Consider the following 6,049-nt stretch of genomic DNA (forward strand, 5'->3'; position numbering starts at 1 on the left):
TGCTGAACTGAGCTGCAGACAAAACACTCCAAAGGCCTTTGGAAGATGAACAGGGATGCCCAGCACATGGCTAGGCCATATCCTAGCAGCTGCCATCACCAGGGTTCCACGGAATCCCCCAAAGTCGACGGTCACTGTGGCCATGGGGCTGAGCTTGGCTGCTGGGTCAGGCCTCAGACCCTGGTCAGCACCTGATGAACTTGAGCCTACGCCTCAGGGCAAGGGTTCTGGTCCCACTGCTGCCAGCCCCCAGGGCCTAGAAATGGCCACGTGGCTGCCTGGTGCTGACACAATAACTGCTTATTGGGAAAATAAATAGGAGAGTGATTTGAAGGCGCAGATTACAAAGGGGAGGCTTGGCACAAGAGCTGGCTTGGAGGAACAAAGGTGGCCCGTGGGACAGCTTAAAGTGGTATGGAAGTAGCAAGGACGATAGCCCAGGGAACAATCGGAGGGGTTAGACGGTGTCTGAGTCCTAGCTACTGACCGCAACCTTGGTCCGATCACTTAAGCTTTTTCTCATTTTCCCCTGGTAAGATGGGGCCACCTACTTCACAGAGTTGCTCTTTTCTCCTTTTTATTGAAACGCATCATGGATGAGTACACAAATCAGAAATCACGAGCAGGGTCAATCTGCGTGAACTGAACGCACACCGGATTCTGAGAAGTGAGCCCTCAGGGGACAGGCCGTGAATAGCCGTCTTTGTGTCTAGGTTAACTGTCATCCTCCACTGCCCATTCTCTATCCTTGGACTTCTCCCTGAGGGGGGGCCTACTCACCCACAAATGATCTAGGAGGAAACATCTAGGAGAAAGAGGAGAGAGGCCTGTGGAGGGCTGGGGTGGGGAGGAGCCTCCAGAACAGTAGAGGATTAGCCTAGGGCCTAGAAATGGCCACAAGAGGGACAAGTGGGACACAGGTGGGAGCATTCTGCAGTGGACAGTGTGAACCCCACTAGGCTTGGGCCTGAGTCCTATACCTGGGGACATCCCCATTCACCCACTCCCCTCTGCAGACCCCAGCATGCTTTGGGTCTGCCTTAGTCCATTTTTCATTGCTGTAACAGAATACCGCAGACTGGGTAATGTATAAAGAAATGCATTGCTTAATCCTGGAGGCTGGGAAGTCTAAGGGCATGATGCCGACATCTGCTTGGCATCTGGGGAGGGTCATGCCATGGTGGAAGGGAAGAAGGCAGAAGTGCATGCCTGTGACAGAGAGAGAATCAGGCCCAACTCCCTGCTTCTGTAACTAATCCATTCCCATAAGAATTACTCAGGTGGTGTGGTGGTTAAGGCAGCTGGACTCCCACATGACTGATCACGGTTTGATTCCCAGACCTGGCAGCTTGTTTTCTCATTTTCCTGTTCTCTCTAGTCAACTTCAAAAAAATAAAAAACAAAATAAAATAATGACAATGAATAACATTAAACAAAAAATATTTAAAAAAAAAAAAGAATTACTACCAGGTGTGGGGGTTAAGGTGGCTGGATCCCACGTGGCCGACTGCATAGTTTGATTCCTGGACCCAGCAGATTGAAAAATATGCCTGGTGCTTGTGCATACCTAAAATCTGAGAGGAGAATGCAGGAGAAGGGATTCCAGTGTGGTCATCACCCCTAGGAGATGTTTCTCACTTTCTCTCTCTATCTCTCTCTGTCTCACTTCAGCGAGTGCACATGCCCTATAGCAAACTTAAAAAAAAAAAAAATCAGGGGCCAGCAGATAGCAAGGGGATTAAGGCACTGGACTCCCCCATGGCTAACCATGGTTCAAGTCCCCGGACCTGGTGACTTGCTTTCTCACTTTTCTTTTCTCTCTTCGTGTCTCTCTCTGGTCAAAATAAAAAATAATGACAACAAATAAAATTAAATAATTCTTTAAAAAACAAGAACAAAACACCATTGTCTTATGTCATCCTCCCTATTCAGACATGGCACTGAATTTTCATGGTCAAAAGATACAAAATCCTCAATACGGCATTCTGTGGGGCAAAAATCTCTCTAAAAAAATATTTTTAAAAAATTTAAGTTATTATTACTTGTTAATTTAATATAGGACAGGAGTGTTCATCAGAGAGAGACAGAGAGAGAAAGTGAGAAAGCAGGTTGCCAGGTCCAGGACTCTACCTGTAGTCAGCCAAGTGGGAGTCCAGCGCCTTCACCACACACCACTGTCGGCCCTCTCTAGCCAGAGGTCTGCCCGCCATCCCTGGTACTCCTAGCTTTCGGTCACAACTCCATGCCTGTGCTCAGCACTCACTATGCAGGCCTTGGCTGGCTGCCATAATTTCTCTCAGCCTGTCACCTACATCCCAATGCCGTTGCTATGAGCTTTCAGGGAGACGCCTCGCAAAGTGCTGCCCGTGGCACTAGGCACGGTGCTCAGTAAGTGCCAGCTAGTTCCACTACCATCTCATTCCACTCCTATCTGCAAAATCTTTTCCTAACCTTGACCACATCACGAGGATCAAATGACGTGCTTGCATTCTGTGAACCATCACGTCATACAGACCCTTGTTTCCCTGACATGTGGTGTGATCACAATCTTTGATCATACATGTACATGGCAGGACCTGAGTCTCATTCGTCTTTGCATCAAGACTGTCATGGAGATCACGGTGCCTGGTGCGTGGTAGGAGCTGAACAAGGGAAGCGGGGCCAGGAGGTGGCACAGTAGCACAGCTGGACCCACGTGGAAAAGGTTCTGGGTTCACATCCCATGACTTCCTTGAGCATAACATGCATGTGTGTTTGTATCTGGGCTGGCTGAGACTGGGGGCAGATCACAGAGTGAAGACCCTATTGGGGGTCTCTCTCTCTCAAAAAAAAAATATTTTTTTTTAAGTTCTAAACCTTTCAAAAAGAGAGAGAAGGGTCAGTCACTGGCATGGTGTTTAAAGAGACTGGATTCCATATGGTTGATTGCACAGTTCAAGTCCTGTAGCCAGAGGCTTGAAAAACACAAGGCATGAGTACAGTGTGCTTAAAATCCCGAGAATGGAGAGAACGGGGTTACAGCATGGCTGTCCCTGATGGGGGATCATTTCTCATTCTCTCTCTCTCTCCAAGCACATGCACTCTTCGGCAAAATTTGAAAAGAGAGAAAGATCTAGGGCAGAGGAACTAAGCCATGTAGTTTGCAGGCAGGTCATGCTCTGCTCAAAGATGCCCAGCTGGAGGAAGAGTGCCTGGGAACCCCTCACAGAGCAGGAAGTGGGACTGCGTCCACCACAAAGAAAAAGTGCTGGCAAAGTTTCCTAGGGCTGGCAGAACAATGTACCCCTCACTCGCTGGCTTAAAACAACACTCATTTTTTTTTTAGAGGTTTTCGCTATAGGGCGCGTGCGCTTGCCAGACAGAGAGAGACAGAGAGACAGAAAACGAGAAATCACCCCCCAGGGGGGATGGTCACACCGCAATCCCTTCTCCTCCATTCTCCTCTCGGGATCTTGGACACGCTCGCACACGCGCCCGGCATGAGTGCTAAGCCACCGGGTCCAGGACATGAACCGCGGTCGACTACGTGGGAATCCAGTGACACAGCCATTACGCTAACTGCTGGTTCCCAACAACACTCATTTTTCACCTCTCAGTTCTGGAGGCGTCGAGGTGCCAGCAGAGCCACACTTCCTCGGAAACCTGTAGGGGAGAGATCTGTCCTGGGCTCTTCTGGATTCTGGTGGTTCCATCACTCCTAGGCTTGCAGCTGCATCACTCCAATGTCTGCCTCTGGGGTCACATGGCCTTGTCCCCTTGTCCCTGTGTATTTCTCATTCTTTTCTTTCTTTCTTTTTTTTTTTTTTTTTTTTTTTTTTTGAGAGAGAGGTTTTTGATATAGGCCACGTGCACTTGCTAAAGAGACAGAGAGACAGAAAGCGAAAACTCACCCCCCAGTGGGGGATGGCCACGCCACAATCCCTTCTCCTCCATTCTCCTCTTGGGTTTCCGGGCACACATGCACATGTGCCTGGTGTGAGGGTCTAGGGCTTGAATCATAGTCAACTACATGGGAGTCCGGCAACATAACCATTATGCCATCTACTGGTCCCAATGTCCTTCTTATAATTATGTCGGATAGGGCCTGTCTTAATTCAGCATAGCCTCGTTTTAACTTGATAACATCTGCAGTGACCCTATTTCCAAATAAAGTTACATTCACAGGTACTGGGGGTTAGGATTTCAACATAACACATCATTTGGAGGGACACAATTCAATCATAGTAAGTGCCTTTTTCTTTCTCCCTCTCTCTCTCTCTCAAGTTTGCTATAGGGCACATGCACTTGCCAGAGAGGGAGAGAGAGACAGCACCTGCCAGGAGGATGGGCACACCACAACCCTTTCTCCGCAGTTCCAGTTCTGTCTACATTTTCCTCTCAGGATTTTGGGCACGCTCGCACACATGCCCGACATGTTTTTCAAGCTGCCAGCCAGCCAGGATCCAGCCGCCTTAACACCACACCACCTGGCCAGCCCGTAAGTATGTCTTTCTAATTCACACAAAGGTATACAGCTGTGCCTGGAGGCTGTACCCGCTTAGAGACCATCTTCAGGCAAATTAGAACAAGGAAGTTCCATGTTAGGTGGTAGCAAGCCTTCCCCATGGGATCTTCCCTCCGGGAATGCGCAAATGCCAGTGCACAGAGAGAAAAGGTAGCGTTAGGGTCTAGGCTGCCCCAAAAGGTACTGTTTCTATTCTAGTTTGAAGATGTCTGGGCCCCAGAATGTAGGGCTGTTAAGGAGCTTCCCCGTACCATCGCCCCTCCCTTGTAGCTGGATAATAAGCTCCAACTCTGCGTGATTTCTCCCTGCAGTCTAGAAGCGTCTAACTTAAATACAGAAACTACAAAACTAGCATAAGTAAACTCAGCTCTTGCCTTCTTTCAGGGCTTTTTCTCTCCCTGCCATTCCCCATGGGGCCACCAGAGGGCTGTCTCTACTCACAAGGCAAATCTCTCCTGCTTACAACCCTCCCCTGGCTGGCCAGCCTCTGCCTGCTGGGTGGGTCCAAGGCGTAGCCCCATTTAGGGCAGCCCAGAACTGCTTATTCTTGTAAAGGCGGCTTCTTCTCAGCCCTGGGCTTGCTCTGACTCTCCTCTTTTGCCGGAGAGACTCCGCCTCTCTTCATCATGAAAAGGGGAATTTTCTATTTTTTAGAGAGAGTTTTGCTATAGCAAGTGCATGCTCACCAGAGAGACAGAGAAAGACAGAGAGACAAAGCAAGAAATCAACCCCCTAGTGGGGATGGCCAGACCATTCTCTTCTTGGGATTTTGAACATGCATGCACATGCACCTAGAGTGAGCTTCAAGCTACTGGGTCTGGGAGTTCAGCAATGTAACCATTATGCCATCTGCTGGTCCCAGGAAAGGGACTTTTAAGATTCAGTTCATGTCCACTTCCAGGACACCATTCCTGACCTGCCAACCTGCCCTTCTCTTCATAACTCCTCCTGAACACCTATCACTACTCTTTTGCATTCCTTTAAAATACCCATGGATCTGAGAATCGGATAACTGGAGCATCAGTGAGGAGTGACTGCAATAGATTGCAGTGTATTAAATATGTTTCAACCCGTGGATCTATAATGCAACTGAAAAAGTAAATAAATAACTGGGAACCAGCAGTTAGCGTAATGACTATGTCGTTGGACTCCCACGTAGTCGACCGCGGTTCATGTCCCGGACCCGGTGGCTTAGAACTCATGCCAGGCGCGTGTGCGTGCGTGCCCAAGATCCCAAGAGGAGAATGGAGGAGAAGGGATTGCGGCGTGACCATCCCCCCTGGGGGGTGATTTCTTGCTTTCTGTCTCTATGTCTCTTTCTATCTGTCTGGTGAGCGCACGCGCCCTATAGCAAAAACCTCTCAAAAAAAAAAAAAGTAAATAAAGAACTGATCACCATTGAAGAATGCTGAGCATCCAGCTTATTATTTTTTAAATGAATAAGTAAAGAGAAACTAAGTTCTTTCCTACCTTTCGTTTACACATTATACTTCCTCCTTATAGCATAGGGGACATTTCTCTTTGTCAACCAGAAAATGAAGGCTG

This window comes from Tupaia chinensis, unplaced genomic scaffold, assembly GCF_000334495.1.
Source record: "Tupaia chinensis unplaced genomic scaffold, TupChi_1.0 Scaffold000465_1, whole genome shotgun sequence".
Taxonomy (NCBI): Eukaryota; Metazoa; Chordata; class Mammalia; order Scandentia; family Tupaiidae; genus Tupaia; species Tupaia belangeri.